Genomic DNA, 12,383 nt, shown 5'->3' with positions numbered 1-12,383 from the left:
TGGAGAAGGGATGCGCTCAGCCCGAAGATGTAGGGGAGAAGAAAGAAAAGGATAATAAATTTGAATGCATTGTTAGGGATGAAAAGAGAGGAGGGGTGGAGAGTATCTTACATGTATCTATTTTAATGCTAGGAGCATTGTAAGTAAGGTGGATGAGCTTAAAGCGTGGATTGATACCTGGAATTATGATGTTGTAGCTATTAGTGAAACATGGTTGCAGGAAGGGTGTGATTGGCATCTAAATATTCCTGGATTTAGTTGCTTCAGGTGTGATAGAGTAGGAGGGGCCAGAGGAAGAGGTGTTGCATTGCTTGTCCGAGAAAATCTTATGGCAGTGCTTTGGAAGGATAGATTAGAGAGCTCCTCTAGGGAGGCTATTTGGGTGGAATTGAGGAATGGGAAGGGTGTAGTAACACTGATAGAAGTGTATTATAGGCCACCTATGGGGAGCGTGAGTTGGAAGAGCAAATGTGTAAGGAGATAGCAGATATTTGTAGTAAACACAAGGTGGTGATTGTGGGAGATTTTAATTTTCCACACGTAGACTGGGAAGCTCATTCTGTAAAAGGGCTGGATGGTTTAGAGTTTGTGAAATGTGTGCAGGATAGTTTTTTGCAACAATACATAGAAGTACCGACTAGAGATGGGGCAGTGTTGGATCTCCTGTTAGGGAATGCGATAGGTCAGCTGACAGATGTATGTGTTGGGAAGCACTTCGGATCCAGTGATCACAATAACATTAGCTTCAATATAATTATGGAGAAGGACAGGACAGGACCTAGAATTGAGATTTTTGATTGGAGAAAGGCTAACTTTGAGGAGATGTGAAGGGATTTAGAGAGAGTGGATTGGGTCAAGTTGTTTTATGAGAAGGATGTAATAGAGAAATGGAGGTCATTTAAGCGTGAAATTATGAGGGTACAGAATCTTTATGTTCCTGTTAGGTTGAAAGGAAAGGTTAAAAGTTTGAAAGCACCATGGTTTTCAAGGGATATTAGAAATTTGGTTCGGAAAAAGAGGGATGTCTACAATAGATATAAGCAGCATGGAGTAAAGGAATTGCTCGAGGAATATAAAGAAAGTAAAAGGAATCTTAAGAAAGAGATTAGAAAAGCTAAAAGAAGATACAAGGTTGGATTGGCAAATAAGGTGAAAATAAATCCAAAAGGTTTCTACAGTTATATTAAAAGCAAGAGGATAGTGAGGGATAAAATTGGCCCCTTAGAGAATCAGAGTGGTCAGCTATGTGTGGAGCCGAGGGAGATGGGAGAGATTTTGAATGATTTCTTCTCTTTGGTATTCACTAAGGAGAAGGATATTGAATTGTGTAAGGTGTGGGAAACAAGTAAGGAAGTTATGGAACCTATGACAATTAAAGAGGTGGAAGTACTGGCGCTTTTAAGAAATTTAAAAGTGGATAAATCTCTGGGTCCTGACAGGATATTCCCCAGGACCTTGAGGGAAGTTTGTATAGAGATAGCAGGAGCTCTGACGGAGATCTTTAAGATGTCATTAGAAACGGGTATTGTGCCGGAGGATTGGCGTATTGCTCATGTGGTTCTATTGTTTAAAAAGGGTTCTTGAAGTAAGCCTAGCAATTATAGACCTGTCAGTTTGACATCAGTAGTGGGTAAATTAATGGAAAGTATTCTTAGAGATAGTATTAATAATTATCTGGATAGACAGGATCTGATTAGGAGTAGCCAGCGTGGATTTGTGCATGGAAGGTCATGTTTGACAAACCTTATTGAATTTTTTGAAGAAGTTACGAGGAATGTTGACGAGGGTAAGGCAGTGGATGTAGTCTATATGGACTTCTGCAAAGCCTTTGACAAAGTTCTACATGGAAGGTTAGTTAAGAAGGTTCAGTCATTAGGTATTAATGCTGGAGTAATAAAATCGCTAGATGGGAGATGCCAGGGAGTAGTGGTGGATAATTGTTTATCGGGATGGAGGCCGGTGACTAGCGGGGTGCCTCAGGGATCTGTTTTGGGCCCAATGTTGTTTGTAATATACATAAATGATCTGGATGATGGGGTGGTAAATTGGATTAGTAAGTATGCCGATGATACTAAGGTAGGAGGTGTTGTGGATAATGAGGTGGGTTTTCAAAGCTTGCAGGGAGATTTATGCCGGTTAGAAGAATGGGCTGAACATTGGCAGATGGAGTTTAATGCTGAGAAGTGTGAGGTTCTACATTTTGGCAGGAATAATCCAAATAGAACATACAGGGTAAATAGTAGGGCATTGAGGAATGCAGAGGAACAGAGAGATCTATGAATAACAGTGCATAGTTCCCTGAAGGTGGAGTCTCATGTAGATAGGGTGGTGAAGAAGGGTTTTGGAACGCTGGCCTTTATAAATCAAAGCATTGAGTACAGAAGTTGGAATGTAATGTTAAAATTGTACAAGGCATTGGTAAGGCCAAATTTAGAATATTGTGTGCAGTTCTGGTCACCGAATTATGGGAAAGATATCAATAAATTAGAGAGAGTGCAGAGACGATTTACTAGGATGTTACCTGGGTTTCAGCACTTAAGTTACAGAGAAAGGTTGAACAAGTTAGGTCTCTATTCATTGGAGCGTAGAAGGTTGAGGGGGGATTTGATCGAGGTATTTAAAATTTTGAGAGGGATAGATAGAGTTGATGTGAATAGGCTGTTTCCATTGAGAGTAGGGGAGATTCAAATGAGAGGACATGATTTGAGAGTTAGGGGGCAGAAGTTTAAGGGAAACACGAGGGGGTATTTCTTTACTCAGAGAGTGATAGCTGTGTGGAATGAGCTTCCTGTAGAAGTAGTAAAGGCCAGTTCAGTTGTGTCACTTAAGGTAAAATTGGATAGGTATATGGACAGGAAAGGAGTGGAGGGTTATGGGCTGAGTGCGGGTAGGTGGGACTAAGTGAGATTAAGAGTTCGGCACGGACGGAGGGCCGAGATGGCCTGTTTCCGTGCTGTGATTGTTATATGGTTATATGGCTAACCTTAGGGAACTTCTAAGGTAAGGACATGTTCGGCACAGCTTCGTGGGCTGGAGGGCCTGTATTGTGCTGTAGGTTTTCTATGTTTCTATATATCGAGCATAATTAAGTTTTTTCTCTATTATTGTATGGTACTGCCGCTGCAAAGTTAACAAATTTAACAAATTTAGCAAAATTAACAAATTTCATGACATTTTCCAGTGATATTAAACCTAAATCTGATTTTGAACTTGAACATTACAGTTACAGCAAGTAATTAGGAAAACTACTTGTCTTTAATGCAAGGGGATTTCAAAGTAAAAACGTCAAAGTACAGTCATATGAGGCCCTTGTGTGGCTGAATCAGGAATATGGCATACAACTCTTATCCCCAATCTAAGGACAGTTATACTTATGACTGACGGAGTACAGCAAAGGATTACCATACTGATTTCTGGAAATTCCTACACCAGAGTGCCCAGTGAAGACAGATTAGGCAGACTGGGTGAGTGGTCTTAGAAAAATGAGATGTGACCTCATTGACACATAGATAGTTCTTATTGGGATTGATTTACAAAAGAGATATATTCCTAGAAGACACTTTGATATGCAACAGACTGTAAATCAAAAAGGCTAGACAACATATACTGTGGATATTTCATTTCAACATATTTGTCTGCCCAGTGAGTGCCACACTATCCATTATCATGAAAAATAGCCTTGTGAATTGATACATATACCGCAGGGAATAAATAATGCTGTAGTGAAAATCTGTCAAGGATACATTTGAAAATTGAGAAATTAATGAAGTACTGATGAAGGTGAATAGAAGGTTTGCAACAATGAAAGCAGATATGAAAAAGTATATGTATTATGAAAGGGTGAATGATCTCTTTTCTCCTGAGAGTGGGGATCTGATAGAGGCTTTTAAAATTGTGAAATGTTTTGACAGGTGATCCAGAGAAAATGTGTCTGCTTGTTTGGGAGAAAAACAACTAGGAATACTCTTTATCAATTAGTTTCAAGAAAAGTCTCTTCAAGATTCTCACTCACGGCTGCAAAATATACTGTTTCTGCCTGTGGTTGTTGTATAAGTAGCCTTTTTAAATTCAAAACCCAATTCCTGTTATTGTTTCAGCAGATTAATTCTTGTACCCAGGCATTTTCTCTTTGATTTTCCCACCTGTCTCTATTCGGCCACCATTCCCCATCTCATCTTGTTCCATCGATCACTTACCACCCTCTGTCTCAGCTCTCCCTCTCTCTTCTATACACTGGCTGCTTTCTCTGTATGATTTCAGTCCCAATGCAGGGTCTCAGCCCAAAATTGCAACCATCCCTTTTCCTCTACAGGTGCTATCTGACCCATTGAGTTCCTCCAGCAGTTGTTCTTTTTGCTCTAGTTTCCAGCATCTGTATTCACTCCTGTCACAAAGTTCATTGACTCAGTGCGCACATGAATATACACGGACTATAAACTTTGGACAGATTACCTTCCTATCCAAATTCCTCTCCAACTTCAATGAGATATCCTTCATCTGGTCCTACAAAGAGAACACATTTTTCAGGATTCTAATTCTTCCCCTCCGAGAATAACATGTTTGTCAATGGTTGCCATATCTCTTTCCAACGACGACTCTAAATTTACACAAACTCCCTCTTTTCCAGATGCCTGAAAACCCAGTTCCTGTAGTACATTGAACAACATCTTCATACAGAGACTGGGCAAGACTATCCTTAAAAGAGAGGCTGCAAAAAGATCTTTTCAACGAGGTGACCATTGTCACCACTTGCTATTTTACATGATTATGGCCGGTAAAGTCATCCTGCTGAAAAATTTTAAATGTATGCAGAGGTGATGTCTGATGAGAACATAACTTCTCTAGACATAAAAACAAATATTCAACTGCATATAACCTGTTGTATGTCTATCCCACACAAGAGAGCAAGTGGGAGCCTAACCATGTGCAAAGTATGCACAAAATTGAGTAATAAGGTATGAATTGAGTAGATTTGGTATCTCAATTCCTTGTCATATTAAAATCCATGATGTGATGCCAAACAAGTGTTCATTGATGCTTCAAAGATTTCTTAAATAATCCTCAATTTTTTAAAACTACAGTTATTCTAAAAAGGGGTAAGAAATTCAGCAGTGTACCAGAAATTTGGCTGATGGCCAAACAATTGTTTAAATTTCTGCAGCTGTTGAAGAGAAAGCAGAGAGCTGCAATATCTGACAAACTGAATATGGACCTGGTGGCAAGTACAAGTGAAGCATGAACAAAGCTCACTCAGGTGTAACACCCTGACTGTCCCTGCACAACATCCATTCAATGGTCTTTTCCTGCTCTCCTTGCTTTGTTGAATATTATTGAGTCTGTTCATACCTTCACATTAATTTAAGTTTGGATATTGACGTCCTGCTAATGGAGGCTCTGCATGTGACCATTCTGCTAACAGCTAATTGGTTACGGCTGTTTGCACTATGGTCTTGTAAGTTGTTGGTTGCTATAATGTTGTCTGCTATGGTATTGTCCTGTGCTTTATGCTTGGCACTGAACCACAATAAATTGTGAAATGTTTCACATACTGGTGATAAAATGATTCTGATTTTTTGTCCCTTTCTGTATTTAGCAGTGAATCAAAGCTTTCAAAATTAATTTACAGTTTAATGCAAGATGCAGCTCTCAGCTGTTAAACAACACGATTTACTGAGACTTAACACAGCTGCTCTTCTCAGCTGTTAAACAACACTGTTTACTGAGACTTAACACAACTGAAGAGTGTTATACCCGAGCACAACTTTTGATTTGTCATCTACTGTACAGGATAAAATCAGACAATTATTCTCACATGTAGTGATCATTAGCTTATAATCACTTGGGACCCATCTAAATCGATGACTATAACTTGATTCCAGTTATTCACACTATACTTAGAAAATTCCCAGAAATCCAACAGCTGCACTTGGAAGGATGAAATCCTGTCAAAATGACCTATAAATCTGTCTACACTGCACTTTAATTCAAGAATTGAAAGGCTTCTTAAAGAAGAAATATGATATACAGGAAACACATTCAGACAGTAAGTTGGTGCAACTCTGACCAAAGCAAGTAATAAATATTAGAATGCATTATTCACAGCTGGAAAAGTATTCTTCAATTTGTAAACTAGTGGTTCTTTGTATTTTTATTAGTTCTGCTGTGCTTGAGACTTAACTGTTATCCAGATATATAATGTGTTAACCTGTCCTAATTACTCCCAGTCCTGTCTGTTTCTCACCAGATACAACTTTGCCAACTGGACCCTGAGAACTAATGTTTGAGTTAAAGTCCCATAAAATTTTTAGTTGGATAACCTCTTTCCTTCTGTACCTCTGTTTGGCCTACTTCAATTCTGCACATGCCTTCATTGTGGACTCCACCCGCCTTTGCATTTCCCATGACCATCCTCTCTCCTCCATCTTCCTTGCACACAAACTCTGGCCGTTAAATTTTCAACTTATTGAACGTGTCTATATATTTTTTAAAAAATCACCCATCGGTTCCTCTAAAGCCTCTTTGAGCTTAATGTAGTTACCAGATTGATAATTCCTTCTCTCTCTACTTCCAGTATGTTGTCACGTCTAAGGTACTTGAAATTATCTATACGTTTAAAGCCATTACATCAGGAAAATTGCAAAGGGGCAGTAAAACAAACCCTTACTGTTCTTTCAAGGTGTTGACGGGGTATGACAGGTTCATTGAATTCATTCTGCATTGGACGATTCAATGCAACTGGGCTCTTTGGCTCTTTCAATTCCAATAAGAATAAAATATGCAAGGACAAGAGCAAGTCTCTCAATCTTGCACCACCTTTCAAAATTATGATTATTATGATCATCTACCTAACCTGGAATATATTCACCCATTTGCATTACAGCTCTCTAACAAAAAGAATTCCAAATATTCAGAACTTTTTCAATCAGCGGATATTTTTTCTCATTTCATTTCAACAAGGCTACACCTTGTGACCAGTACCTCTAGCTTTAGATTCCTCAGGCCATGGAAATAGCTTCTCAGTTGCTAGCCTGTCAAACCCCCTGCATAGAGTACATCAACGAGATCTACTCTCATTCATCTAAATGAATTTCATGAACATTCATGAATTTCTCATCAAAGAACAACATTTTCACCCACGGATCATTATCCTCCTGCAAAATCCATCTTTCCTTGGGTATCAAGATCAAAACTGAACATATTAAATCACATTTGGTTTCACTATATAATAGATTTTCTCATTGTAATACTCCAGCTTCAGTGCAAAAAAACCAACATTTATTTGCCTTTTGATTTGCTGTGTGTGTCTCATAATTTTATCTTGCACAAGCATATTCAAATCCATGAATGCCAGTACTTATGAAAAGCAAAATTCAACATGTTATATACTTGTTCTGCTGCCTTCCTCCCCCTTTGTTAATCCAGTTACAATCACAATTCAGACTACTTTTCCTCCTAACATTGTACACTACTGTGCAAAAGTCTTCAGCACATACATATAGCTAGGCTAACAAAAGACTTTTGCAGGGTACTACAGTAATCTTATATATTGCACTGTACTGCTGTCACAAAATAAAACAGCTTTCATGGCATGTGAGTGATGATAAAGCTGATTCTGATAGGGGTCTCTGTTGTGGACTGAGAGTGGGAAGGTGGCAGGGAGAGGGGAATCATGGTTAGGAAAAGCAGAAGGGAGAGGGGTGGAAGCAGGAAGCACCAGTGAGACACTCTAGTAATCAATAAACCAATGTTTGGAATCAAATTACCTTGCCTGGTGCCTCAGGGCTGGGTGTGTCTGCACCTGCATCACCCTCCACCTTGGCACTGCTTCTCTGTCATCTATTGCACGTCCCTCCTACGGAACTCTGCCCTCGCCATTCCCAATATCCTGTGCTTTCACCAGAAGTTTTAGGCACTCCAGCTATATATATGTGCCTAATATTTTTGCACAATACTGTATATTAACAACGTTTGATTTAGTCCCTTCAATTAAGCAATTGTTCCAGATTATAAATAGCACCAGACAAACCATTATGATTGTTCTAAAACAATTAATTACAATTTGATGGCCCACAAATAATACATTTATATTTTCTGTTTACTGTCATAACCAGTCTTCAAGGTATACTATGCATGAACAGTAATCTTGTGCAATGATTATTAATGCAGACATGTTTATTTATGATATACAGTACTACAAATCAATACATTTACTTAGAATTAGTTCATTTATAGATATTGCTAATATCTGGTTTATCAATAGGTGTAATATTTCTGATATCAACTCAATGGCCACTTTATTATGTACCTGCTGTACCAAATAAAGTGGACACTGAGTGTATGTTCATGGACTTCTGCTGCTGTAGCCCATCCACTTTAAGGTTTGATGTGATTCAAGATGCTCTTCTACACACCACTGTTGTAACATGTGGTTGTTTGAGTTATTGTCACCTTCCTATCAGCTTGAACCAGTCTGACCATTCTCCTCGGACCTCACTCGTTAACAAGTTATTTTCACCCACAGAAATGTCACTCACTGGCTGTTTTGGTTTCTCGCACCATTATCTGTAAACTTCTCAAGACTGTTGTGTGTGAAAATCCCAGGTGTGCAGCAGTTTCTGAGATACTCAAACCACCCTGTCAAACACCAACTATCATTCCACAGCCCAAGTCACTAAGATTACATTTCGTCCCTGTTCTAATGTTCTGTCCGAACATCAGACCCTCTTGACCATGTCTGCATGCTTTTATGCATTGAGTTGCTCCCACCTAATTGGCTGATTAGATATTTGCATTAATGAGCAGGTATACAGGAGCACCAAATAAAGTGACCACTCAGTATATTTATGCAAGCTTATTTTAATTTACTTATATTTTAGCAATACATGTAGAACAGTTTATTGCTTAATCTTGTATGCTGTATATGTGTGGTGAACTACATATACTTGTCTGGACACGCCCCTCTGCTGACTGCTCCTGTGGCTCCTCCCACAGACCCCTGTATAAAGGCGATTGGAGGCACTGCTCCTCCCTCAGTCTCCAGGATGTTGTGTGGTGGTCTCTTGCTGCTAATCGTGGCCTCTTGCAGCTAATAAAAGCCTATCGTTCACCTCCCATCTCCGAGAGTTATTGATGGTGCATCAATATGAGAGTGAACCATGTGTTTTAACTCTCAATACATCTATGTAACAAACACTTATTTGTTTAATGCAGAATGTCTGCAACAGAGGTTCCCAATATTCTTTATGCCATAGACTCCTACCATTAACTGTGGGATCTGTGGACCTCAATTTGGGAACCCCTGGTCTGCAAGAATTTCTTGTTCATAGCTTAATCTAGTATTTGCCTTTTGAATAACAGTACTGAAGACCCAGCTGAGTCACTGCCAATATTTGGAGAGCCTCCACTCTCAAGAAACTCTTCTGCACATCTTCATTCTTTCTGTCGTCTTCAAGGTATAACTCAGAAGGATGCAGCCTGGAATCATGCAGCCTCAGCAACAATCAAAAAGCTTGATACCATTCCGAGCAGAACAATAAGTTTTGATTGGCACCCTATTCACCTTAAGCTTTTCCCCATCAACATCAGGCACAATGATTGCAGAGAATTCTGTCCATGTGATACATGGCATTTGGAGACACAAGAGGAGCTATTTCTCTTCAAAGTTAGCATGCCTTGAAGAAAGTTCATAGCGAGGCATTAAAATGGAGCAGATTAGAGACAAAAAGTCAAATTGCAATTGATCACTTTGGCTATTGCAAGAGCATTGCTTTTGGATAATCATTTCCTAGCCTTGGTAACATTGCAACCACATTTTTATAACAACTATTTTATCATCAATTCATTTATGATGCATTTAGTTAAAGACTCTTTAATTTTGATGTTAACCAATTTTTCATTTTGACTCCATTTGCCGCTGCTGTTATATACTCTGCCCTGTTCTATCACATTCCACTTATTATTTTACATGTCAATATGCTGTACTACCAACATGTTGACTCTGTTTAATTTATTATTCAAGAGAGAGTTAGATAGAGCTCTTATAGATAGCGGTGTCAAGGGATATGGGGAGAGGGCAGGAATGGGGTACTGATTGTGTATGATCAGCCATGATCACAGTGAATGGTGGTGCTGGCTAGAAGGGCCGAAAGGCCTACTCCTGCATCTACTGTTTATTGTCTATTAATTTTTTTTTACTTCGTCAATCCCATCATATTAAGGCTGCTTTGACAGTTTTAGTTATTTGAATGCCCAAATTATGCAATATTTTGCCCTATTGCTGTTGTCTGCTGGAAGGTAGGATCAGCCCATGAGATAAATACTAAACAGGCTTACTAACTCAGTTTAATCAGCGCATTGATCCCAGCATGATTCATATGAAGTTGATGCTAATGAAACAGCTCCACATTCCCCAAGTATTGATGCCTGTATCTTTTGAATTAAAACCCATTTCTCAAGCGCCACTCTGAACCATTCTTACAGCTCTGATTTGTGGAACCATATGCCAATAATCCTGACTCAACCTATTAGAGAACTTACAGTCATTCCACCCATCCACCTTCTCCACTACCCAAAATTAACTTGTTTCTCTTTTTCTCACTTCCCAAGATGCGTCCTAGACCTGAAAAGTTAACTCTTCCTCTTTCCACGTGTAGTGTCTGTCCTTTTGCATGTTTTCAGCAGTTTCTATTCAAATGTTGTTAACCTTTTCTTGTTTATTTAGCATATATAGATATAGATTTTAACTATTTTGCTATTTGTCTCTCTATATATATATATATATTAGTTCTATTAAATTTATATTAAAGTAGTGCAAAAAAATAGAAATCAAGTATTGAGGTAGTACTCATGGGTTCAATGTCCATTCAGAAATGGGATGGCAGAGGAGAAGAAGCTGCTCCTCAATCGTTGAGTGTGTGCCTTCAGGCTTCTCTACCTCCCTCCTGATGGTAACAATGAGAAGAGGGCATGTCCCGGATGATGGGGGATCTTAAGGATGGATGCCACCTTTTTGAGACACCACTGCTTGAAGATGTCCTGGGGACTATGGAGGCTAGGGACTATGATGAAGCTGACTAATTTTACAACTGTCTGGCTTGCTCCAATATCAGACAGTGATGTAGCCAGTTAGAATGCTGTCCAGAGTATATCTGTAGAAATTTGTGAGTGTTTTCAAACCAAAATATCATTTTTATCCTCAGTTAAAATTAATCTTTAAACTCCTTTCATGTAAAATCATATTTATATGAATAAATATGTCATATTTCCTTTGACTTTTTATAGAAATATTTCCATCCTAAGGGTGCAAAAGTTTGGTCCAATTTATTTATCATTGGTGATGATTTATTGTTGTTCTGTATTGGCATCAATCAGGTCTTCAACTAATCATTTAACTCCAAGTAAAATTTTTGGGGTCTGCCATAATGTGCATTGTCAGAAGCAACACACACAAAATGCTGTAGGAACTCATCAGGTCAGGCAGCATTTATGGAAATGAATAAACAGTCGACGTTTTGGCCCAAAACCCTTCTTCAGGACTGGAAAGGAAGGGGGAAGATGCCAGAACAAAACAGTAGGGGGAGGGGAAGGAGGGTTGCTAGGTAAAATAAAGGGCTGGAGAAGAAGGAATCTGATAGGAGAGGAGATTGAACCACTGGAGAAAAGGAAGGAGGAGAGGACCCAGGGGGAAGTGATAGGTAGGTGAGAAGAGATAAGAGGCCAGAATGGGGAATGAAAGAAGAGGGAGTAGTAGGGAAAGTTGTATCATACCAGAAGAAGAAATCGATGTTCTTGCCATCAGGTTGAAGGCTACCAAGGTAGAATAAAAGATCTTGCTCCTCCACTCTAAGGGCGGATTGATCTTGGCACAAGTGGAGGCCATGGACTGACATGTTGGAATGGGAATGGAAATTGGAATCAAAATGTTTGGTTTCCAGGAAGTTCTACTTTTGTGGGCTGAAGTGGAGGTGCTGATAGAATGAATACAATTTACAATGTCTCTCACTGATGTAGAGGAGGTCAAATTGGGAACACTGGACACGATTGATGACCCCAGCAGATTTACAGGTGAAGTGTTGTCTCGCCTGGAGGACTGTTTGGGGCCCTGAATGGGGTGAATGGGTAGGTGTGGCACTGAGGCCACTTGCACAGACGAGTGCCAGGAGGAAGATTAGTGGGGAGAGACAAATAGTCAAGGGAATCACAGATGGAGTGAATCCTGAGGGAAGTGGAGAGAGGGGTGAGGTAAAGATGTGATTGGCAGTAGGATCACTTTGGAGATAACGGATGTTGCAGAGGATAACGTGTTGGATGCTAAGGCTCACGCGGCGGTAGGTAATGACAAGAGGAATTCCATCACTGTTAAGGTGGAGTGAGCGTGGATGTTC

At 39.5% G+C, this 12,383-nt stretch overlaps 1 protein-coding gene and 1 long non-coding RNA gene across 5 annotated transcripts in view; one reads left to right on the top strand and one right to left on the bottom strand.

Annotated features, from left to right (window-relative positions):
- Positions 1-5,030, top strand: part of LOC132379599 (uncharacterized) — a 124,533-nt gene extending 119,503 nt beyond the window's left edge. The window contains exon 5 of the long non-coding RNA XR_009507481.1: positions 4,628-5,030. This is a non-coding gene — a long non-coding RNA (uncharacterized LOC132379599). The remainder of the gene's footprint in view (positions 1-4,627) is intronic.
- c22h10orf90 (chromosome 22 C10orf90 homolog) overlaps positions 1-12,383 on the bottom strand; it is a 282,594-nt gene that overhangs the window by 104,853 nt on the left and 165,358 nt on the right. The gene's annotated exons all lie outside the window — the stretch shown is intronic.

Source organism: Hypanus sabinus, chromosome 22 (genome assembly GCF_030144855.1).
Source record: "Hypanus sabinus isolate sHypSab1 chromosome 22, sHypSab1.hap1, whole genome shotgun sequence".
NCBI lineage: Eukaryota > Metazoa > Chordata > Chondrichthyes > Myliobatiformes > Dasyatidae > Hypanus > Hypanus sabinus.
This window is presented reverse-complemented; position numbering and strand designations above follow the sequence as displayed.